Consider the following 26,769-nt stretch of genomic DNA (forward strand, 5'->3'; position numbering starts at 1 on the left):
AAGCCCTGCACAGCTCCTGTAAAGTCAACATTTTAGATCAACCGTTCAGAGCAGGCTACTTGTGAGGAAGATTGATTTGCTACAAGTGAAAGGAAAACTTAAGTACGACAAATGAAAACATGCAGACTTTTCTATATAGTGTCAAATAAAGCAGGTGACATGCCTAAGGACCTATAAACAGACATGATAAATGTCAGGGGAAATGAAATTTTCTGTGTAAGATTTGTATGAGATCTAATGCCTTGGCAATGGGGTTGTGTTGGTGTGCGAGGGAAAGTAATTCTACCTATCTTTACCACAGTGTTTTAAAGTCAAATAATATTTCTTTCAATTGCCAATATAAAGCCTGAGAATTTCTAGGGAATTCTATACATATTGATTTGGTCTTCCTAGACAAGATTTTCCTCAAAAGCAAAGGATCCTTCCTTCAACACTGGAGGTCACATATATGGTAGCTTGAATTAAAATTTCAATCCTTTAACTGCAGAAAGTGTGCTTCTTACCTGCTTGGGTCATTTTCTCAGAGTAAGTTTCACCACTTTATACATTAATATCTGATAGCAAGTATGTAAGTACCATGAAATTTAAACTTATACATTCTGAGTGGAGTTTAAGTTTTTAAAAATTGAGTCATTTTTAAAGACTTTTGCTATCATTACTTATCATATTTTAAAGATATCCTAAGTCAAAACCATCTAGGATAAATTTCTCTAGTTCATTTAGAATTGGAGAAATTTTTTCATTTAGATAAAGAATCTTCTTTAGTATTTTTAAATGAATTTATAATTTGAAACAGTTTTGCTGTAATCTTATTCTATGCACACCAGAAATAGTATTTCATTCAATCTTTAAGGAAGTTAGAACACTAGAACGCTGAGGTCACCAGTTCAAAACCCCAGGTTTGCCTGGTCGAGCACATATGAGACTTGATGCTTCCTGCTTCTTTCTACCTTCTCTCTCCCTCTCTCTCCTCTCTCCTAAATGAATAAATAAAATCTAAAAAAAAAAAAAAAAGATTTAAAAAAAATGCCTGACCTGGTGGTGGCACAATGGATAGAACATCTGCCTGGGATGCTGAGGACCCAGGTTTGAAACCCTAAGGTCGCTGGCTTGAGCACAGTCTCATCCAGCTTGAGCACAGGCTCACCAGCTGGAGCACAGGGTCACTGGCTTGAGTGTGGAATCATAGAGACATGATCCCATGGACACTGGCTTGAGCCCAAAGGTTGCTGGCCTCAGCCCAAGGTTGCTGGCTTGAACAAGGGGTCTTTGGCTAACCTGGAGCCCTCCCCCCTGCCCCGTCAAGGCACATATAACAAAGCAATCAATGAACAACTAAAGTGCTGCAACGAGTTGATGCTTCTTATCACTGTCTGTCCGTTTGTACCTCTCACTCTCTGTCTCATGCTAAAAAAGAAAAAAGGAAAAAGTTAGAACAAACTTTGAATTTCGGCCCAAATATTGACTAATATACTAGAGATAAAATTATTCATTTTATTTCTTTCCAAGCAGGATTATTTAAGGGAAATATGCTAAGCCTAGAGAAAAATCAGCATACCTAAGTATTTTTATTGTATTTCTAGGAAAACATTAGTGGGAATAAGTCTTCACCAGCAATCTAAAAGAACTTCCATTTTTATCTCTGAAAAAAAAATTATCTTATGTGTTGAATTTACTTCCAAATTGCACTGGTGCAATATAAAAACTTCCTCTGGATGCTTAATTCAGCAAACAATTATTGAATGTTGCTTCTATGTATAATAGAGTGCTACTAATCACAAAGGACACAATGTTGAAAAACAGCCTCATCAACTTCCTCACAAATCTATTGTGGGTGAAATTTGCATAATAACAGCTATTATTGTTTTGTTTTTTGCCAAGCCCCATGTTCAGTGCTTAGATTTTTAAATGTATTTCTTCCAACAACCCCATGTGTTAGATTTTATTATCTCCCTTTATTAGATAAAGACACAAAATCTTTGGAAAATAAGATTTGGTCTACTGTAAAGCCAGTATCCAGGGCTACCATCACAGCCGCCTGGCCCATGCAGGTTTGCATTAGATTCGGACAGTCAGTAAAGAAACAATGGAGCCAAAAGCTGATGGGCCATCCTCTTTAATCCTAGCTTGCACCTATCGAGCAAGTAAAAACACACACTGGGCTCCAAAACCGACTCATTCAGTGCTCACAAAGCTACTGACTTATCTGAGTTTCCTAGAATCAAAGGTTTCTAGCTCACCAGACTTATTCACCTCTGTTCCCATCTCCATCCTTCTCCCTGAACAAACTCTGCACAAACTGGCCTCTCACTCAGCACTCTGCCATCTTGGCTGCTTCCCCTGGCCTCCTCCACATGGCCTTTCTCTGCTCTGCTCTCTGCTCTATCCTCTAATGTTAATCTCAGGAACCCAGAGAGCTAGCTCCTGTTCTGCCACCATTTTATAGTATAGAAATCAAAATCTTAATCCAATATACAAAATAGGGAACTCTCTAATACAAAGTCACTTATCTGAGGCATGATGGGATTGTACCATCTCACATCAAAAAGGGTGGGAAAGGCTTAGTCCTAAAACCAAGCCCCAGGCTACAAAGATCCTGCCTGCCCACAGCCCGCCCCAAACACACATTAATATCACCTGGGCGACAGGCTTCCATGTGGGCAGCACCATCTTTAACAAAGTGAGCATAATATATTTTATCTGCCCAACATCTACCAAGTTCCTATTTTGAAAAAGTAGAGTTCAAGGAAGGAGAGGAATCGTATATTCACAAGACTCAGAAATCTGAAGTATATTTTAATAAGCATCTAGAGTTTGTTACTCAAGACATTTTCAGAACTCTGAAAAAGGAACAAAAAACAATAATAAATCTAAATAAACATATTATTTTTAATGGAAAGTTTAGAAAAACAAAGTTACAAGGATCTGTAGGCACAATATATCTGGATTTTGACAAGACATTTAACAAGATTTCTGATAATACTCTCATATTTAAGATGTCAAGATGTGAGGTGGAAGATTCAGGCAGATTCCTGACTTTTTTGCTAATGATGAGAAATCTGTAGATTCTGCAGTGGTTAGAAGTTCGGAGTCTATATTCAGAATCATAATTGCCTTCCTTCTTATGCCTCATTTTCTTTGTTTATAAAATTGTTTTAGTATCTCCTTATTGAGTACTTGTAAAATAGTTGTCCTAAGTTTTACTAAAAATCAATACATGTGACATTACTTTAGATTAAGTAATCTAGGACAACCTGAAATTTTTATTTAGGGGTATACCATGAACTCGGATCTCAGCAACATCCTACTAGACATTTGCATTATTTATCTGGATATTGGCAGAAATAGAATATTTATGAAATTAGATTATATTTAAATCTTCAAGATCTGTCAGTTAAAAATATTAGACATAATAGCAAAAAATAAATAAATAAAAGTACAATATATTATTTGCCAAGCCCTATTATAAGTCAAATATTTGTCCTCATTTTACATATGAAGTAGTTGAGGCACATATGTAAGTAAGGTCTATCTCACACCAAACTCAAGATGTTTCTGTTACATTGTGCTGTGTCTAATGAAATGACATTTCGTAGACATAAATAAAAATTTTCATTTTAGGTTAAGACATACTATCTTTGAATATAAATATCATATAATGAGATATCTATGGCTTTATAAAAGCCCTCATTTAAAAAATTCACAAAGGCTTTTTTAATTTACTGCAAATTAAGCATGAATTAATATTGTGGTAGTATTTTTAAGATAACCACTGGAGATTCTGGGAATGCTAATAAATGTATTCTGTAAAATATCTGTCTACCTTAGGCCTAGGAAAATGGGAGACAATAAATACATGGTGATAATTATTTTTATTATTCTTTACACTGAGCAGCCTACCCCCACAGAATTGTATGCCGTTTTAGGTTCACGGGCTCTCATTTAAGAGGAACCAAACACACTGTTAAATGTCTCAAAGAATAGTAACTAGATTTCAATACAATGACACTAAAGTAAGGCTAAAAAAAGTACATATATTTGGCTTAAAATTTTTATTAGAGGGTGTCATGATAGTATCTACAGAGCTGCTAGTGAGACTGACTCCCAAATATCAGTAAACTAACTTCAGTTTAAGATTAGAAAGATTTGGGGAATTAAGATAAACTATTTTATAAAGTACTGAGCTCTTCATTACTAGAAGTATGATGGCAGATACAAGATGTCTGTCAAAAAATGTAAGAGAAGGTTGAGAGTAGATAAATATTGAAGAGTTGGCCCTACTTTATGTTACTTTTTCTCTTGGAATTTTATACACAATATTTATATTACTTACACATTCATATATTTTATATACATGTATAAAATTAAATTATTTACATTATTTGATCATATTAAGATAATGAGGGAAAACAGTAAATTATCAAAATGTAAACTTTGTACAGCAATCCCTATTTCACCTTTAATACTAAAAGATATTATTTTTGAATCCCTGGTAAAACATCTTACATCATTTTAAAAATCTCAGCTAGCACAACAATAACCCAATACTGTGAAGTTTACATAAGAGTTATTTTAAAACATGGGTGCATTTATCATTGGAACAACAGAGAGAACGCATACTGTAGGCAGTGACTATGACTGTGCATCTTGTAAAACACAGAAACAATTTTAGGAAAACTGCTGGATTTTATTTGATGAGTTTAATGCCCTTGAGTCCAATAGCATTGACTCAATTTATTCTTCAAAGAGATGAATCATCAGAGTAAACTTGTAATCTGTTCTTGCTTTAGCAGGTGTTTGTGCATTTTCCTAATATTATCTATTGCCATAGTTTCTCCAAGTAATATAAAATCAAGTGAATGCAAACACCTATGAGTTAGGATCTTTGTTTAACTTTCCCTTTAGCACTGTTACTAACTCCTTTACTACATGGGACTAGAGCTTGTCAACACATTAGATCTACAGTGAGCCAGACCCTTCAGGATTTGGTGCCTTTTCTGATATGACCCCTTGAAGGCTCATACTTCGGATCTTTGTTAAAACTATATTCCTTAGCTGGCCTGTCATCCTAGCTCTTTTTGCACAGTTCTCCAGACTATTATAGCAAAAGCCCCATGCTAGACAATGTCCTTTTATTACACTGGGGAAAAATTTTTTTGTTGCATCCACAAAAACAATTGTTCTCACCTAATTTCAGTGTGCTGATCTCAAATCTGACATTGGTTTTTCTCTGTAAGCTACAATTTCTTTGCAACTCAAGATTTTATGTTTTCATCTTATTGTAAAATTTTCAACATTTAGTTTAACATAATGAAGTAGAATATCTTCTTGGGCATCATCTTTGTGTAAATATAATAATTCATATAATGCAGTAAATACACTAATACACTAAAAGATATGATTGCATCAGAATTTGTCTACAATTTTGAAATAGAACATATTAAAACACTTATTTTAATCATAAAATTTGCTCAAAACTTATTTAAATTCTATTCAGGCAAAAATTTGTGTTTGTAGCATTTGCGTTTGTGTACTCGTTGAGGACAATCTCCTTTGGTGTTCCAGCAGTAGTCTTCTCATCACTAACAGCTCCAAGATTTTCAGGAAACTTATCAAGGTGACTGTTCAGGAAGTGAATCTTAATGCTCATGTCACATCCAATGTCACAGAAAGCCAATAGCATCCTTTGAACCAGAAGTTCATAGTTTTCTGCTTTTTTGTTGCCAAGGAAGTTCTTTGTAACTGCCACAAAAGACAGCCATGATGCTTTTTCCTCCTTATTCATCTTCCTGGCAAATTCTTCATCACATATGAGGGTTCGAATTGGAGGTCTATCGAATACACCTGCTTTTATCTTCTTGAAAGACAAGGCAGGAAAAGCAGAAATAATATGTTGAAAGCATTCACTTTCTCTATTCAAATCCTGAACAAACTGCTTCATTAAGCCAAGTTTGATATGAAGGAGGAGAAAAATGATCCTGTCTTGATTAACTACAGGTTCATTCACAATATTTTGCATCTCTACTTCCAGAGCTTCACGTTTTGGCCACTCCTTCCATGTCCAGTGTTTCTCCCGAGCTCGGCTGTCTCACAAACACAGAAAGCAAGGATACTTAGTGAAAACTCTCTGTTGTCCTAGCAAGAAATTTACCATTTTGAGATCCATACAAATGACCCAGTTATGCTCCTCATACTTTAGTAAGTCGAGGACAATTTTAAGTCATTTTAATCTTCTTGCAGATGAATTGAATAACCAATTGGAACCGCTGCATAAACATTACCGTTGTGTAGGAGAACACATTTCAGACTCTGTTTAGAGCTGTCAAGAAATAGCTGTCATTCTATTGGACTGTAAGTGGTAACACCTAGCTGGCTGAGAAGACTATTAATATTATTACAGTAAACAAAATGTTTGTCTTCGGAAAAAAAGTTTACAAAAATCTGTTCTCGCTTCCTGAAATGGGATACTTTAGCTGACCGGTGAAGTACATTTTTTTCTTGAGCTTGGAAGCTAATAACTCAGCTGCTCTCTTTGATAGGCTCAAATCTTTACTAAGTCATTTAATTTGGGTTGGCTAAACTGCTGAGGGGTTAATGATTGCTTCACATCAAAAGAAGACTCTTCAGATTCTACAACCATTTCCTCATGCATCTTATCAAAATACACCTGATCACCATGTTCACTTTCTTTGTCCTCAGAAGAAATAAAACCATTGAAAACTGGAACCAGGAGTGTCTCAGAGTGTGGGATGGGTCGTATTGCTGAAGGAATATTAGGATATGCGATCATATGCCATTTTTTCTTGCCAATGCCCTTTGTATGGATCAGACAGAAATAACAGTCACTGCTATGGTTCTTAGGTTCACACCAAACCATGGGGATACCAAAAGGCATTCTTTTGTGTTTTCCTCTTGTCCAGTCATGAAGAATTTCCTCACAATTATGACACACAATATGAGGAGCCCAATTCTGGTCTTGATTGCCAAGGGGAACCTGAAAATAGGCAATATATGCATGTGTCACAAATGATGAAATATTGTGCCTTTGACATTGAAGTGTGTAACAGCCACATATATAGCAGAAGGTGTCAAAACTATTCTTACATTTATGCCTACTCGAAGAAGCCATGATTCAATCTTAAAACAAAATAAGAGGGTGTCTTTATCAGATAATAATTTTGTACATTTAAAAACAACTACAATTATGTAAAAGTGATGTTTTTAAAACATTAATTGCCTTGTGGCTATGTTCAATCCAAGAGTCGTTGCCCTTTAACTCCAATTTAAAAACCAATGTATGCCATTAACTGTAAAAAAAAAAAAAAAGAAATTAAAATTTCATAAAAACAGGAGCATGCACCAAAAAACGGATTTCAGATTTGGAATCAGCGATGCAGAAATACATAGAAACAGTTCTAAACCCTCATGCAACAGAAAACAAAACAAAACAAAAAATTGTTCTCCAGTGTTATCTTTAACTTCATCTGTGGTCATCTTTTGTGGTTTTTACCCAGTTGTGAGGAATGGAGAGAAGTATTTAGAAGTAAACTATTAGGATCTTTGAGGGGTATGGATGATTAACATGAAATGAGATGCCTTTAATGATTAACACAGAATGTTAATGCAGAATCTGAATGATCCTCTTCCAAGAATAAAGTAGAAAATAAGATAACCCCAAAATTCCCTTTCACCTTCAAAGGAGCAAAACAGTACAATCTTGCCAGCAGTTTCATTCCTTCTTAGCCCAGTTCAACTGTTCTCTATGACTGTTGCTTGTTAGACACCAGGAAGTCAAGGTGGGTGGCTCAGAATACAGTTCTCTCAATACCCTGGCAATATGCTGAGTTATCCTGGTAATGTATTCAGTGCCATCCATGTGTTAATGTATCAGAGTTGTTTCACTTTTGCAGGGTGTTTTGCATAATGAGTGGCTCTGCTTTGATGATAGTATTGGAGAAAAGGCTCATAAGCTTATTTGGCTGATTACTCAGAAATAAGAGGTTCAAAATATACTTTTAGGAGACTAAGTAGGGGTAAGATTGAGATGTTATTGCAATCATTTTTCACCGTGTATATCAAAGGTCTATTTCACTAGAAACAAAGAGTATGTTAGAGCTGCCTGGGGCTGCGGAGTTCATCACAGCCCACTGCTTTTATTTAGGTTCCTGAAATTGATACACAGAGAAGCTCTGAAGAGGTAGAATTAGAGAGTATATATTCCATTTAAATATTAAATTTACAGCTCTAGCATTCTGAATTAATTGAATACGTGTATTACCTATTTCATGAAATCGACTTTAACCGGTGAAATCCCATCTCTCAAGTCTTGAAAAGATTTGCATATTTATTGAGGAGTGAATGTGCTATTTGAGACTGGGCTGGCCTAAATAATTTTTGAAATAGTGATTAATTTACTCTGTGATTTGATAAGTCACAGCATTTCTTGAATCTCTATATCATGTCAAGTTTAATAGTGTTATTTCCAGACATTAAGTTACTTTAAAAATACAGTCATTTTTTTTGAGGCACGACATAAAAAGTGAAGAATAAAAGCAGCTGGTGGGGGGAAATCCTGTAGATCGCTTCTTCAAGAAACAGTAAAAATACGAAAGTTTTAAGAGATATTCTGATCCCTACATAGAAAATCAATTGCTAAGAGACTGTATTAGTTTTGTATTGCTGTGTAACAAATAACCCAGATCTTATCCATTTAAAAGAACAATTTGTTATGTTACAGTTTCTCTAGTTAGAAATCTGGAAGCAGCTTGGTTGGGTGATTCTGGCCTAAGGGTCTCTCATGAGTCTCATATGCAGGCTTGGCTAGGGTAGCAGACTCTCCCAAGCTCTCTCATTGTTTTTGTCGGCAGGACTTAATTCTTCAGTGATGGGTGGAGATTAAAGTTCTCTATCAACCACAGGGGCCTCTCCACAGGCTATCTGAATGTCCTCACAATAAGTCAACTGGTTTTGGGGAGACATAAGGTACACAAAATGGAGACCTGTCTATTTATATCCTAACATGAAAGTTACAGAAGATCATCAATTCTGGTAGATTCTTTTTAATTGCTTTCTCATATGTGCCTTGACAGGGGGCTTCAGCTGAGCTTATTACCCCTTGCTCAAGCCAGTGACCTTGGGCTCAAGCCAGCGACCTTGGGCATCTAGCCAGTGACCTTTGGGCTCAAGCCAACTATCATAGAGTCATGTATGTGATCCCACACACAAGCTGGCAACCCCACGTTCAAGTCAGTGAGCCTGCACTCAAGCCGGATGAGCCTGCGCTCAACTGAGCAACCTCTGGGTTTTAAACCAGCAACCTCAGCATCCCAGGTCGATGCTTGATCCACTGCACTACCACCTGATCAGGCAAATTTTATTCATTACAGGTGAGTCAGTCAACCCAGCCTACATTCAAGCAAAGGGTATCTAAACACTGTTTATTGAAAGGAGGAGTTTCAAAGAATTTATTGACTTAATTTTAAAAACATCACATGGGCATGTTCAGGAAGAAATATTTACAGACCAGTATGGCTTAGTGCAGTCAATGCCAGCTTTGGGAGAAACACTCCGGTGTACAGGAAAGAATACTGATCAGGAGAGAGAGAAGACACAATTTCTTATTCTGATACTAATTCCATATGCAATCAGTGAACATGAATTACCTTGAAGAATAGGTAAAACATGAATTTCCAGGTCCTGTGCCCAGAATTCAGTTGTTCTCAAGTAAGGCCAAAAGGACTAAATTTCTAAGACAGTCTCAGATCATGCAGTGCTGCTAGTCTGGGACCAAATGTAAAATTTTTACTGTGACTGAATTATCTTTCTCAGAACATGACCCCCGACCAGCAACATCAGCATCAGCTGGGAGCAGTTGAAATGTAAAATCTTTAGGCTCCACCTAGATCTACAGAATTAGAAGCAGCAGTTACACATTATCCTCAGTTATTTGTATGGGCTTTAAACTGCAACTAGCAGTGCAGTCTTGGAGGTATGGCTTAGGAGATCAAGACCTCAGTTTTTACTTTTGTTAAAATGGCAGTGTTGATTTCATTTTTACTTCAATACACTGTGGATGGAAAATTAAGAATTGAAGGCAAATTCCTAGGAATGAATTGTGTTTCTACAAATCTTAGTTTCTCCGTGAATATAACGGGGATCACATAGCATCTCCTGTGGTTAAGGTAAGAATGAAATAATGTGCCCAGCTTCCATTTGAACAGACAGCTACAGTCTGACATTGGTTTTACACTTTTTCATGAATATTCAGGTTGCAGCTAGCACAGAGCTGTTTGTGAAATTGCTTATTTGTTATGTTGGTTCCACCTATTTGATTAGTTAATTTGGTAAATGTAATGATGCTTAAACTGAAATGATTCCAGTTAATGATTATTGATTTGAACTTTGAGAAGAGGGAAATAAAATTGATTCCTACATAATTATAACTTAAAATACATACATCGAGTGTGTACAGATGCTGACTGATTAAAGGTAATGAATATTTAAAAAACTGATATAAAATCGGAACCAAATGGGAAGGAGGCAGATTGTGGCTCAGAAAGTAATTAAAACAAAAATGAGAGATGACTGACCAACAATTAAATGGGTTTGCCTGTCAAAGGGGGTGTTGTTCACTACTGGATGTGTTCAAGCTGAGGTTAAATGCCTACTTCTAAACCCCTGTAATGCCGGTGACTGAGGCCAGGCAGGTCCACATTGGACTTGGACAGATGGTAGAGAAAACTGAGGAGCCAGAAAGTGTTGGGCCATTGATGTTTAATAGATTCTTGGAATGGCGGACAGGAAAACAGGCAGGAAAAACTGCTACTCAGGCAAATAAACAGAAAAGATGGCCCCTCACAGTGGCAGGCAGGCAATCCTCAATCCGCCATCTGCCCTCAGCACAGCACCCATAGCCTTATATAGACTATATACACGTGACACTGCCACATCTCATGCACTAATCAGGCAAAGTGCTTGCAACCAGTAAACCAGCGAGCAAGCCTAACCCAGCTGTTTTCCCAACATTCCATTCCTTTAAGGTTGCTCGTTTCACAGTCTATGAAACAGGTATCATCCACAATGGTCCTTGTATGAGGAGTGAGGTACTTTACATAAACAGAGTCTAAAGCAACAGCACAAGTTATACAATAATTACAAAGATGCCCTTCACAATGTCTCCCTGAGCACTCTGCCCAGGGAGTTAACTGGAGGCCCACCTCTAGCTCCCTACTCCATGGTAGGTGGGAGGCCTGTGAAGTCCAGGGCTATGTCCATTGAAACCACAAAGCGTCCTCGGTGTGTCTCTGCAACTGGATGGGAACAGTTTCCCAGTGCAGGAGGGCCTCCACAGGTGGCACAGCACCCCTTAAAGGTCTCTTATAGTACTGTCCATAAGGGATTTGTCCACCCAGCCAGGGAGCCGGTGCCCCCTTTGGTCACAGTCCAAGAGTACATTACACCATTCAATAGTCAGTCCACGACAGATAGCCCAGCTGTCTGTACAAATCACCAAGGTAAAAGTCCATTATAGGCAACTAGCCTCACAGCTATTTATTAATGGGTCTCAACACCTTTCCATAGCCTTCTGTTTGTTGCCACAAGCCCCATCCAAACCCCTCAAAGGTCCAAGGTCACAAGGCCTGGTGGAGTCAAACACTTTCAAGGCCTGTGCTGCCTTAACAGTTCTCTCAGCTGTTATTGCTGAAAAAATAAAGTACTGATTATACTATCTTCTAATGCCAACCTCTACTGCACATTAGAAGTGGACCAGTAGATTGCCAATTTCTCATGGGCCCTCCAGCCCCCCCCCCCCACCTGTCCCAGTTAGATGGGTCCCTCAGTCTTCTCTCTATTCAAACTGGGATAAAAGGTCTTGGGGATCCTTCTTTTTCTCAGCTGTCTCCATCAAATAATCCTGCAGCCATGCAACCCAAACATCAGCCATTTTCTTGGCTGCTCCTGAAGCCACCTGCTTCCCCTGCTTTTTGAGCAGCTGGAACCTCTGTTCCAGCTCAAGCTGCTTCCAAAGCTCTAACAAAACTTTATTAGACCTGCTACCCAATTTCTCTCTATCTGTCCCAGCCACAATCAAATCTACCCACATCTGTGTTCTGGTAACCTTTATAGGCCCATTTCTCTTATTATTTGGGAGAGCAGCATGAGCAGCAGCCCACACAGCCTTATGATTCCATGCTGCCTCCTGCTCGCCAAATCTGCTACCATCTGTGTAACTGCATTGATGGGATGCCCACATAGGGGCTCAGGATAGCCACTAGTGACCCAAAAGGGCTGATGGGATGCTATAGGGAGTAAGGTTCCTTATCCCTACCATAAACACTTCCTCATCTGGTTCACGGGGACCTCGGGTTGAAAGCAGCATTCTTCATACCCAGTTCCCAAAAGACCTTGGGCAGTTCACTATAGGACTGCCACCAACTCACTGCGCCCAGCAAGTCTCCAGAATTCTGCCAGACCATATAAATGGTAACCATCACCCATTCTTAGGGTTCTTAGGGTGTGGTTTCCTGGGTTGTCATGGAAGTTTTGAAGATGCTGCCTCAAGGAGGAGTGTGTGGTAATGGTGGCCAATTTCTCCATCTCTGTTCTGGAGGGCATGATGCCATCCACCTCTGTGTCCCACAACTGCAGCAACCAGGCTGCAGTGGGTTTCTGCCTGAATTACCCCACCAACTCCATCAGCTCTGCCTGTGTGTACGGCCAGACCACAGAGTGCTCCACTACCTGGGGAGGGGGTTGTGCCTGCCCCTGAGGCATTCTTGGTTGCTGGGTTCTTACCTTCTGGGTGACCACTGGTTGGGCTCTGAGTCTGTGGATGGCAGCTGCAGCCTGAACCTCCTCCTCCTCCTCAGAAGAGTTGGAAACACCTGCTCCCACTGACTCAGAACCACTCCACCAGCACAAATGCAGCTCCATCTTCAGTGCCTACTTCAGCTACTGTGGCTGCCAGCACTCAGCCTGAAGCTGGAACTTGAGCTCTTGAATCCGCAATTGTTCCTCCAACAACTGTCACTGCAACATCCAGCTTCTAGGGTAAAATGCAGTTCACAAACCCATAATTTCTTCTCCAGTAACCACTCCATTTTCAGGCACCATTGGTGCTCAGCCTGCATCTCATGCTATAGCTCTTGAACCGGTCAGCCTCCTTCTCCAGAGCTCATTCCAGTTCATACTGTAATTGGTGCTTGGTCTTTCTCTCAGGGCTGGAAAAAGAAATCCAGCCCAAGGCCCCTAAAAGGGCAGCCATGGGGAACCATATACTGGAGAACAACCACTGCTCTACCTCATCCTTCAAGGGTGTTAGTGGCTCCATACCAATCTGCTCCGCATCCTGCTGACTATGCCAGATGTAATGCTAGTGGCCGAGACCAGGCAGGTCCACATTGGATTTGGGCAGATGGTAGAGGAACTGTGGAGATGGAAAGCATTGGGCCATTCCCATTTAATAGATTCTTGCAATGGTGGACGAGCAAATAGGCAGGGAAAAGCACTTCTCAGGCAAATAAACAGCAAAAATGGCCCCTCACAGTGGTATGCAGACAATCTACAATCTGCCACCCACTCTGAGTAGGTGCCTTACACAGATTATACACATGTGGCACCGCCACATGCTCATGCACTAATCAAAGTGCTTGCAGCCAGTAAACCAGTGAGCAACCCTAACACAGCTGTTTTACCAACAACTCCATGCCATTTTTAAAAAATTATTTTAATGACCAATTTAAAATAGAAGTAAAGTTAATAGGTGAAGAATTATTAGTTCATGTAGATTATACAGATAAGACAACTTCAGGCTGGTTGGAGACATGGCAAAGGAGGGGAAGGAGTTAAAACAGAGAAAGAGGGACCCATTTATACCATCAGTGGAATTATGTCAACCTGAGAACTATAAATCTAAAGATTTAAATAAGAGGCTGGGGTGGAACTGGACCTTTCATTCCAGCAGTAAGAAAGTGTAAAACAAAGTTACTTCAGGATTTATCAAGACAGGAGTGGGTGGCAGGTGATTTTTGCTAATTAAGATCTCCAGTACAGTATAATTAAAACCAAATGAATTTCAGCAGAAGCAACTAAAGCAACATAAAGTCAATAATATAACCCAGCAGATATTTCCCTAACAGCACATTAGAGTTGTAAATAACAATAGTTATGCTATCTCAGTGACACATGAACAAGTGGCTTTGCATCATAGTTGAACTCCTGAGTGGCTGCATCCAAAAATTATTTTTTGTGCCTTACAGTCAATGTATTCATCATAGTAGATGCAGGGGTTTGTACAAAGTTTATCTTCACAGTTATTTGGACAGTCTTCACATGGTTTTCCCTGCTTATAAGGTTCATTCTTTTTGTCAGGTTCATTTCCCTCATGACAATAGTGACAAATATAGAGATACTCAGGTGACGACTTTCTTTTGCAGCATGGTGACACAGAACAGCCAATGAGGTAAGAAGTAGCCCAAACAACCTGAGTGTAATGATCAACTGTTTTGTCCTCATCCATTGGTGTCCATTGGCCATACTAAAAAGTATTTAGACTCGTTGTACCAGATTTTAATTACATTTGACCATGAGGTAAGAGAAGATGTCAAATACAAATTTTCTCCACAAAAAGTATTTGTAATTTGCCTCTTAAGTGCATTGCTCGTTATCAAGTCACAATATTTTGTCAACATTCCTGCATTGTGTGCAGCTTCTTTGCTCCAACTCATTTTCAGAATGTTTCTGTAGGAAGTACTTCTCTCCGGAGGCTGTTATGCAAATCAACAATTTCTGCTTGTACAGTTGTTGAACCAGTATAGACTTCATTATATAAAATCACAGGTAGTTTTGCCTCACAAACTCTTACAAGAAAAGCAGGCAGAAAGCAAGTAGCCACAGCTAAAAACAAGAAGTATTTCATTGTAATAATCCCTTTGTTCCCCACCTGCACATCTTCTCTCTTCATCTCTCTGCACAAACTGGCTTCTTCAGCACCTGGCCATCTTGGCCCCTTCTTTCTCTTTTACTCCTCTCCCTTTTTCTTTTTTTAAATAACACCATCTCTCATATCCTCTATTACAGCTATGCAATTCTAATTGTAATATACTGTATTACTGTAGGCTAACTATTGGGTCAGATATTCAAAACTAACAATGATTTTAATAAGACATAGGTGGATTCCTTTTTCTCATATAAGATTGAGCTGAACCTTTTCATGTAAAAGCCTGCATTCAGTTGTCAGGCCCAGGTTCTTTCTATCCTGTTACCTACCACAACAGATGGCTTCCCATCATATCTGAATTGCAACTCAAAAAAACCCAGGCAAAATCAACTATCCCTTTCATTTATATATTCATTGGTCATGTATTTAATGCTTTAAGATGCATGCCTCACTTTCCCCTGTTCTGCTGTGTAAACTGGTAGATGTTCTTGGCAGGTTGGGCATTTCCCCCTCCCCTTCATCTCCCTTGAATGGCATCTAAAACAGCTACAGTTCAAAAAAAAACTCTGTGCCCCTGTCCTTAAACAGATGTCCCAAGGATTCAAAGCCTCAGTTCTCACTCTCACTTCTCAACCAGCCATCACAAGGACCTTTGGTTCTGAACTCCCCGTTATCCCGCTGTTCCTGTGAGTGCAGTGGTGGTGTACTGTTGTTAAACTTTAATAAATATAGGACTATTCAGTAAATATATATATATATATAATTATATATATTTGAATATAATTTATATATGACATAATGATATATATTTATAATTTATACTATATAAATATTTATATATATGAATTAGATAAATGTCTTATTATATTTAGTAAGCTTGGTTAGTTTGTGACTTTGTCTGGCTTCTCAAATCTTCTGTTACTGTGTAGCAAACCCATTCTATGAAATCCTTTCTGATTGAAACACAGAAAGGATTTCTGTTTTAATAGATGCTTTAATCTGCTTTCTGTTTTAATAATGAGCTATGCCTGATAGAGCACATGACATCGAATTCCACATGTTAGTTTTGCACTTCTGTTGCCCTAGTGGTGTCGCCACAGCTAGCTTTAAAAGATGGTAGAAAACCTAATTTTTATTCTGAATGTTATAACTGAAAACCATGGATCTTGTTCTGTGAGAGAAGAGGACACTGAAAATTAAAGAACAACTACTAGTATTACCTACCACAGTGTGCATACATACTCATCTCATATCCAGGAGAGACAGCCTCAAAGTCTCATTGCTTGTTTCTGCTGTGAAGTCAATGATTTCTAGGTTACGAATAATTACCTATGTCAGGTTGAGCTGTGGTTCTTTGTGATCCAGTGACAAAAAACATACTGAAAATGCTATGCTGGAGTAGGAACTGAATAGTCACAATAACATTCCCATTAACGAGTCAATTTATGGGCATTGAGTTACTCAGTTTTCCCTTACTATACTTGTAATGTCTGTGAGGATACATAATGATGTCACTTATTTTATTCCTGATGTGAATATTTATGACTTTTTTTCTGTTTGGTTGCCATTAGGACAAGAGTTTTATCAATTTTTAATATTTTTTCAAATATGCAGCTTTTGGTTAAATTGATTTATTTCTATTGCTTTTCCGTTTTTAGTTTCAATGATTTATGTTCCTGACTTTATTCTTTCTTTCTTTCTGCTTGGTTTGAGTTTGTCTCTTCTTTCTCTAGTTTTTTAAATTGAAACTTAGTTTATCAATATAAGATCTTATTTTATAAGGTAAGCATTTAATGGTATAACCTGTAAAAAATTTATTTAACTGCATCTTACACATTTTTATGTCTTATTTATAAATTTATTTAGTTTAATTTTTTCTTGAGACTTCCTCTTTGACCCTTACATTATTTAGAAATCTGTTACTTAGTTCTAAAACATTTGAGATTTTCCAGATATCTTTATTTCTTTCCAGTTAAATTCTACTACGGGTCAAGAATCAACTTTGTATGGTGTTTACTTTTGTAAAATTTAAGGTTTATTGAATTTCTTGCTATGTAGATTATCTTGGTGAAAGTTCTGTGTGTACTTGAGAACCATATATATTCTGCTGTTTAGGGTTAGAGTGTTCTATGATATGTTAATTAGGTCTTCAAGATTTGAGGTTTTTCAGGTCTGATTTTTTTGCCTCCTTGCTCTCTAATTTATTGAGATGTCTCCAATCACAGCTGTGGATGTGTCTAGGTCTCCTTTCTGTATTCAGTTTTTAATTTACGTATTTTGAGGCTAGTTGTTCATTGCATGTCCAATTAAGATGTTTTTGTTTTTTGGAGAAATGACCCCATTATGTAACTTTTTATGCCTGACAATATTTCTTGTTCTGAATTCTACTTATTCTGGTATTAATATTGTTACTCCAGCTTTCCTTTGATTAATATTTGTTTTCTATCTCTCTTTCCATTCTTTTTATTTTACCATATAGAGGCTTTATGTTTAAAGTGAATAGTAGATAGCTTATAACTATATGTCATAGATTTTTATCAAATCTATTTTTTTAACTAGTGTGTTTAGAATATTCACACTTAATATTTTTATTAATATGATCAGATTGAAATCTACAAACTGCTAGCTATTTTGTATTTGTTCCATCTGCTCCATGTTTCTTTTTTTCTTCTTTTTCTGACTACTCAGTGTAACTACGCATTTTTAAAAGGAATATTCAGGGTTTTTTCTTTCTTTTTTTCTTCTTCTTCTTTTGGCACTTTAAAGATGTTGCTTTATTGTCTTTCAGCTTATATGATTTCTGAAGAGGATTCTGATAATTTTTTATTCTTATTCTGCTGTATATAATTTAAATTTATTCTTTGGCTACCTTGAAAAACATTGTTTTTGATTTTGGGTGCTCAGATGCTTCATACGATGTGACTAGATATGGTATATTATAAATTCTGCATGTTATTCTGAGTTTCTTAGGTCTGTCAATAATATTGGAAATGTGTTATATTTTACTTCTCTTCACAGGTGCATCTCCATTTGTTGGTGTTGGGCTAATTAATTGACCTGTGATCACAGCACTTTGATGGGTTCAACATTTGTGACCTTGATGTTTGCCTGGTTTAATTTTGTTATATTGGGAGTGGTGCACATCCTAGCTTCCTACACCCCTGAGAAAAATATGAATTATATTATATCAATAGTTTTAAATCTGGAAAATTTGATTTTTAAAAATTCCTCTTTAAATGGTGCCTATCTACTATTTCTCAAAATTAATGAGAGTTATAACGGAGTCATCTGACACAATAGATTTGGATGAGAAGATAGTGTCCTGGATTTTATTTTTGCTACTGTAGTGGCTCCAATGTTTGGCTAATGTTTTTTAATTAAAAAGGTTTGGTGCCATGTTCTTTTCTCCAGCTAAAGTGCTTTTTTGAAGATTCCTAATATTGTTGTTTCATTCTAAGATAAAAAAAAATCAATTACCTTTCTAATCCATAACACTACAAATTACCAGAATCTCCATCAATTTAGATTGCAAGCTGCAGATGAGAATGCCTCACTTAACATATCTATATAGCCCTCAACCTGGGCAAACTGTTTAGCTTGAGCCAATGTTATTTCTCTTGCCTGGGACCTTACTAAAATATTAAAGAAGAATGTGATATATACCAATATCCTGAATATTTCTAATCATTCCCTCTTGAATGTAGACTCAGGAAGTGGTCTTCTTTCTAACTATTGAGGAAATTTTTACAAATATTTGTCACAACATACTAAGAGCTATCGACTTTTCAGAATGTATTATCTGTGTCTTCACAGCTCACTCCACTACTTCAAAAACAGTGGCACATTTTATATTTTGTTAGAGAAAAATCTCATTTTAAAGAAATAGTCTCAATTGTTCATAATATAGGTTCACATACCATAAAAGTATCTGAATTAATAAGTGAAAAGTGACTTAAATAAAATGGAAGTAAAAGCTCAAGCTAGAGAATGTTTCAAAGGACAGCCCTCAAGGCCTTTCATTCTTCTATCCTGTTACTCTGCCATCTCTAGCAGGTTGTTGTTTCTGTAGAGTCCAAGATGACTCTATAATGCAATGGTATTCCAACCAAAAGCGTGATAAGAGAAGATATGATTTTTTTATTTAAAATATAATAAGAATGTGTATGCATCACTCCTGCTCATATTCAATGATCAAAACTTATATAAATGGTAATATCTAACTACAATAGAAGCTGGCAACCTGACCAGGTGGTGGTGCAGTGGATAGAGCGTTGGACTGGGATGTGGAGGACCCAGGTTCAAGACCCCGAGGTCGCCAGCTTGAGTGTGGGCTCATCTGGTTTGAGCAAAGCTCACCAGCTTGGACCCAAGGTCTCTGGCTCCAGCAAGGGGTTACTCTGTCTGCTGAAGGCCCATGGTCAAGGCACATATGAGAAAGCATTCAATGAACAACTAAGGTGTCACAACAAAAAACTGATGATTGATGCTTCTCGTCTGTCTGTTTGTCCCTATCTATCCCTCTCTCTGACTCTCTCTGTTTCTGTAAAAAGAAAAAAAAAAGCTGACAAATATAAATTTGATTATTGGTAACTATTTGCCTAGCTATTAATTGATTATTTTATTACCATCAAAGAAATGGTATAGTAAAATTGGAGAAGGATTAACAACAATCTGTCACATATATGCTGTTATTTAATGCAAATTTACATTTGCTTTGCTATTTTCCATTGCCTGAAATGACTTTCTTGTCTTTCAACTTGTCAACTCTTGTTTCTTTTGAAAGTGTATCTGTGAATCACCACTTTGAGAACTTTTTATTAACCACCTCTCCTTTCCATATTGCAAAGTTGGTTTCACCCAAGATTCTTTAAATAGTCTGGGACATGTCTTACTCATTTTAGTATTCTATGTGTCTAGCAAGGATATGCTATAAATAAGGAGTTTAATAATGTTAATAAATGAATTTTTAATTGATAAATGCATATGTGAATCAATGAATAGGTAGATGAAATAAGAATGAGTAAGAACAAATGACAAGATTTGCAAGGGGTTCAACATACAATTGGATGAGAAAATCAATAAATGATTTAGGGCATAATTGGATGAATGAGAATATCAATGAATGAGTTGTTTAGTGTGTATGAATGGCTAGATGACTCGATTGTTTGGTGTGCATGAATGATTAGATGGCTCAATGAGTAAGTGAAGGAATACATAGATTGATTGAAGGGTAGATGCATTAATAGATGAATGGATAAATGGGTGAGTGTATGGACAGAAGGGAAGGTGGATGAATGGATAAATCATTAAATTGATGGATAAATGAATGCATAATTATATTGGGGAGTGAATGGTAAATGGAATCTATACAACTATATCTGCATTGAGACTTCTGCCATTTTGCATCATTTGGAAGATAGAAAAACCTGAGTTTTTATCACACTTTGCCACTTTCTCTCTGTTTCCCAAGTTCCTTAAATTCTACTCATGTTAATATCCTTACTCTAAAATCAGATTATAATAAATACCTTGCAAGGTTTTATGAGGGTAAATAATGTATTATATAATGAGATTGGCACAAAGTATATGCTCTATTAAGAGTAATTGCTATTACAATTATCATCATCAAATACTCAACCAATTCTTTTGTTCCCACACAACATTTGACTTATCTTTGGGTGTACATGGAACTATATATGTATTTTGGCTCTCTGCCTTCTAGGATCTCTGGGTAGATAAGACATATGCATGAAAGGATAAACATTAAAGTGAAGGAGATGTTTAGGACTAGATGATAAATTTATGATGAAATGAAAAAACAAAAAGATCATGAAGAGTCAATTGAGTCTTAGAATATTATGTTAGAGTTTGGGAGGTTAAGAAAAGGATGATTAAATTAGCAGAGAGGGAAGGATAACATATTACCCGTACTTCTGATTAAATAGCAAATTATCTTAGGAATCTCAAAGTGAAAATGAATAAGTTACAAGAGTTCCATTTAACTGTGAAAGAAAATGAGGTCTCAAAACAGTTGAATGAATGGCCCAAGGACAGACGGTGACTTTGACCCTGGCACAGCTGCTAATGGCAGCCTCAATTCTTGGCTGCTGTGTCTCTTTGGATTTGCCAGTATTCTTAAAATAAGCAAAATATTTTTTAAATGCTGTAACATTTCTCTGAGGACAACTTGCTGAGTTGTTTTGAATTAAACAGAAAAGTAAATCACTGAGAGCTGCCGAGGTCTAGTTCATTGCCCCCATTTGTTTCCCTGACTGTCTAGATGCTAAGAACAAGGTTCTAAAACAGGGAATTCATGTATGCTGCCTAGTTTCATGTTCTCTTTTTACCCTACCTGTCTTCAGTCAAGCCTCTTAGATTAACTTGATTTATATATGTAGGTTACTGCTAGAAATGTTATCATACAGAGATCCAGAGGCTCCTGAACTATATATATATATATATACCAAAGGGTCAGTGATATAATTTAGAGTTACTTTAGGCTCTGAAGTCTAACACAAGTTAGGTCTAACTGAAACTGTACCAGTTATTAGCTGTGTGTCCTTTAGTATATCTGGCCTAATCTCACTACCAGCATCTTTATCAAATCATAAAAATGCCAATATATGTTGACTCACTTTGGTAGATCTAGGTTATTTTTTTCATACAGCAATCAAATTAGAAATAACAGGTGACTTGACCTAAATTCACTTTGAGTTTACTGTTTATACTAACTACAATCCCATAGATTCATTTGGTTTCAGATCTATGTTTTCATTCTGCTGAACTCCTGAACAGCTGTTTTTGCCCCATGTTTTCAGATGTAACCAACTCTATTAGATGAAGAAGTTTTCCAGGATAAATCAACCAAAACATTGTCATAGCTCAACCTGGGGTTGCCAGGTAGATCCCAGTTGGGGTACATGTGGGAGTCTGTCTATCTCTCCTCCTGTCACTTAAATATATATATAAATATATATATTTAAGATGTACAACATAATGATTTTATATATATATATATATATATGGTGAAAGGATTACCACAATCAAGCTAATTAGCATTTTATTTCTTCACATAGAGTTAACTTTTGTGTGTGATGATAACTAATGAAATTTACTTTCTTTGCAAATAAAAATAAAGTTATTTAGTAATAGTCCTATGATATGCCTACTTCAAAGGGTTGTTAGAAAATTTCTTACTCTGTTTATGACCTTTCAGTAGTTTCCAAACTCACTCATATAAAATGTAAACTGACCTACACATTCTGATTCCTACTACTGACCTCATGACTTCATTCCACCCATTCCCACATTTTACTCTAAGCAAATGGTCTACTAGCTCTTCCTCCAAAACTCCAAGCCCAGGTGGGTCTCTGGTCCTTTGCAAGTAAAGTTTCTTCTGCCTATAAAAGTGCTTCATTCCTACATTCTGCATGGCTTGCTTCTTTCCTCATCCAGATGTCATTTTTATCAGTGAAGCCTTTATTGAGTATCATTTTCTTCTTTAAGTATTGGGTAATTAAATTTATCAGAAACTCAAAAGAATACAAGTTTCTAATTTTTTTATAATACTTTAAAATCTTCTCAGGTTGGTCAGAGCTTCTTTTAAAATCTGAGTTTTAATTATCAGTTATGTAAGTGATGGACTGACCATCACTAGAAAGTCTCAGCGAGGTTTGAACACTACTTTATGCCTGGATGCAATGAGACATCTTCTAGATCCCTGAGCAGTGAGACTATCTAGAACTGGCATCCTCCTTAATATACAGGGACAAAACAAAGGGTTTCCTAATTAATTATAAAGTCTGCTCATCTATGGCTTGGGATAATGGGAGCAAACTCCATCCTGTTTTCTCATTAAATCTTCAGCTCTCTAAAACAGGGGTCCCCAAACTACGGCCCACGGGCCACATGCGGCCCCCTGAGGCCATTTATCTGGCCCCCGCCGCACTTCTGGAAGGGGCACCTCTTTCATAGGTGGTCAGTGGAGGAGCATAGTTCCCATTGAAATACTGGTCAGTTTGTTGATTTAAATTTACTTGTTTGTTATTTTAAATATTGTATTTCTTCCCGTTTTGTTTTTTTACTTTAAAATAAGATATGTGCAGTGTGCATAGGGATTTGTTCATAGTTTTTTTTGTAGTCCAGCCCTCCAACGGTCTGAGGGACGGTGAACTGGCCCCCTGTGTAAAAAGTTTGGGGACCCCTGCTCTAAAATGTGCTTTATAAACTGTAGCCATACTGGTCTTTATAAAATGGAAATTCATTCATAGCCCTCGTCCTCTGAATGTTTCTTGGATCCCTCTGCCATGCATCCTGTGCCTCTTCATATGCCTTCTGCTTCAGCTGCATTGGCTGCTTACACTTCTCGGTATATTCCTCTGAGCATGCATCCTTAATCTGAAACACCCATCTCTTTCTCGGCAACGCCACCTGGAAAATTCCTACTCATCTTTCAAGTCTTAGTTTCAACATTCCTCCCTCTGAGAAGCCTTCTCCAACTCACTCTGACAGAATGAGGTCTTTTCCTTTCACATTTGCATAGCAGATTATATCTATAGAACTGTTCACCTTGAATTGCATTATTATTACTAATAATTACAGAGCATTTATTAAATTCCAAGTGTTGTACTGAGTACTGTGTGTAATTATGTTCTTTTAGTGTTCCCCATTTATCAGATGAAGAAATGGGCTCAAGAGAGGCTAAAGGAACTCCCCAAAGTTAAATTATTAGTTAATCAGGCCTTGGCCGGTTGGCTCAGTGGTAAAACGTTGGCCTGGCATGCAGGAGTCCCGGGTTTAATTCCTGGCCAGGGCACACAGGAGAAGCGCCCATCTGCTTCTCTACCCCTCCCCTTCTCCTTCCTCTCTGTCTCTCTTCCCCTCCCACAGCCAAGGCTCCATTGGAGCAAAGTTGGCCCGGGCACTGAGGATGGTTCTATGGCAGTGGTTCTCAACCTGTGGGTCGTGACCCCAGCGGGGTCGCCTAAAGCCACCGGAAAATACATAATGCATATCAGGTATTTACATTCCGAATCATAACTGTAGCAAGATTACAGTTATGAAGTAGCCACCAAAATTATTTTTTGGTTTGGGGTCACCGCAACATGAGGAACTGTATTGCGGGGTCACGGCATTAGAAAGGTTGAGAACCACTGCTCTATGGCCTCTCTGCCTCAGTCACTAGAATGGCTCTGGTTGCAACAGAGCGACACTCCAAATGGGCAGAACATCGCCCCCTGGTGGGCATGCCGGGTGGATCCCAGTCGGGTCATGCAGGAGTCTGTCTGACTGCCTCCAGTTTCCAACTTCAGAAAAATACAAAAAAAAAAAAAAATTATTAGTTAATCAAGCCAGGAAAAAAATGAAAGTCAGTGTACTTAAAATTATATTTTTAACTATCATCTAATTCTGCCTCCCTTATCAGACTGGGAATTCTTGAGAACAAGGACAATGTAATATTTATAATCAATCTCTAGCCTCTGAGTGCCTAGCATACAGTCTGTCCTTAATGAATACTTGTTGAATAAATGAATAAAATGCATATCAAATCATGGTAAAATGTTTTTAAAAGAATAACTGGGAAGCAAAATAATTCACTTAATTAGAATAAGTCTTATTATGATAAATGTCACTTATCATTTAGATTTATTTTACTCTCTGTCTGCTTTACTTAAAAATTCTTGTTAAGGGAGTTGCACTCCAAACACTCTAGTTTTTATGTAAAAGGGTTGTGAAGGCAAAGTGTTAGGTGATTATTTATTCTGACAAAGTTATCAAGGTGAGGGAATCCTGAGCCAATCTGCTACTCTAAACCTCTCACTTGCACATTCTCTTATGAGTAGTGTCAGGAATACTTGAATAGAAGATTGAGTTTCCTTCTAATGCTGTTTTGTGAAACTGATGGTCTAGAGTCAGTACGACAAAAACAACTGAAACCCAAATGCTGTTTGAACATCTTCATTTTTTTTTAAATTGTCTTCTGTCACCTTCTATCTGGTTTTCTTGTGCCCCTCCCCTCCCCCAACCCCTCTCTCCTTCTTCGCCCCATCCACCCTCCCCCTACCCCCCACCTCTGTTGCCATCTCATTCTTGTTCATGTCTCTGAATCTCATTTTTATGTCCCTTCTATGTATGGATTCATATAGTTCTTAGTTTTTTTCTGATTTACTTATTTCACTCCGTATAATGTTATCAAGGTCCATCCATGTTATTGTAAATGATCCGATGTCATCATTTCTTATGGCTGAGTAGTATTCCATAGTATATATGTACCAAAGCTTTTTAATCCACTCGTCCTCTGACAGATACTTGGGCTGTTTCCAGATCTTCGCTATTGTGAACAATGCTGCCACAAACATGGGGGTGCATTTCTCCTTTTGGAACCATTCTATGGTGTCCTTGGGGTATATTCCTAAAAGTGGGATAGCTGGGTCAAAAGGCAGTTCGATTTTCAGTTTTTTGAGGAATCTCCATACTGTTTTCCACAGTGGCTGCACCAGTCTGCATTCCCACCAGCAGTGCAGGAGGGTTCCCTTTTCTCCACATCCTCGCCAGCACTTATTCTATGTTGTTTTGTTGATGAGCGCCATTCTGGCTGGTGTGAGGTGATACCTCATTGTGGTTTTAATTTGCATTTCTCTAATGATTAGTGATGTTGAACATTTTTTCATATGCCTATTGGCCATCTGTATGTCCTCTTTGGAGAAGTGTCTATTCATCTCTTTTGCCCATTTTTTGATTGGATTGTTTGTCTTCCTGGTGTTGAGATTTACAAGTTCTTTATAAATTTTGGTTATTAACCCCTTCTCAGACGTATTGTCAAATATGTTCTCCCATTGTGTAGTTTGTCTTTTTATCCTATTCTTGTTGTCTTTAGCTGTGCAAAAGCTTTTTAGTTTGATATAGTCCCATTTGTTTATCCTGTCTTTTATTTCACTTCCCTGTGGAGATAAATCAGCAAATATATTGCTCCTAGAGATGTCGGAGAGCTTACTGCCTATGTTTTCTTCTAAGATGCTTATGGTTTCACGGCCTACATTTAAGTCTTTTATCCATTTTGAGTTTATTTTTGTGAGTGGTGTAAGCTGATGATCTAGTTTCATTTTTTTGCAGGTAGCTGTCCAATTTTCCCAACACCATTTGTTAAAGAGGCTGTCTTTACTCCATTGTATTTCCTTACCTCCTTTGTCAAATATCAGTTGTCCATAGAACTGTGGGTTTATTTCTGGGTTCTCTGTTCTGTTCCATTGATCTCTATGCCTGTTCTTATGCCAGTACCAGGCTGTTTTGAGTACAATGGCCTTGTAGTATAACTTGATATCAGGAAGTGTGATACCTCCCACTTTATTCTTCTTTTTTAAGATTGCTGAGGCTATTCGTGTTCTTTTTTGGTTCCATATAAATTTTTGGAATATGTGTTCTATATCTTTGAAGTATGTCTTTGGTATTTTAATTGGTATTGCATTGAATTTATAGATTGCTTTGGGTAAAATAGACATTTTAATGATGTTTATTCTTCCTAACCATGAGCATGGTATATGCTTCCACTTGTTCGTATCTTCCTTGATTTCTTTTATCAATGCTTTGTAATTTTCCAAGTACAAGTCTTTAGTCTCCTTGGTTAAGTTTACTCCTAGGTACTTTATTTTTTTGGTTGTAATTGTGAAGGGATTGTTTCCTTAATTTCTCTTTCTGACTGTTCATTGTTGGTGTATAAAATGCCTCTGATTTCTGAGTATTGATTTTATATCCTGCCACTTTGCTGAATTCATTTATCAGGTCCAGTAGCTTTTTGACTGAGACTTTAGGGTTTTCTATATACAATATCATAT

The 26,769-nt window shown here is 37.4% G+C and overlaps 1 protein-coding gene and 1 pseudogene across 5 annotated transcripts in view; one reads left to right on the forward strand and one right to left on the reverse strand.

The window, feature by feature from the left end:
* Window positions 1–26,769, forward strand: part of GRM5 (glutamate metabotropic receptor 5) — a 526,023-nt gene that overhangs the window by 99,802 nt on the left and 399,452 nt on the right. The window lies entirely within an intron of this gene.
* Window positions 14,165–14,962, reverse strand: LOC136319888 (cysteine-rich secretory protein 1 pseudogene; annotated as a pseudogene).

Source organism: Saccopteryx bilineata, chromosome 1 (genome assembly GCF_036850765.1).
Source record: "Saccopteryx bilineata isolate mSacBil1 chromosome 1, mSacBil1_pri_phased_curated, whole genome shotgun sequence".
Taxonomy (NCBI): domain Eukaryota; kingdom Metazoa; phylum Chordata; class Mammalia; order Chiroptera; family Emballonuridae; genus Saccopteryx; species Saccopteryx bilineata.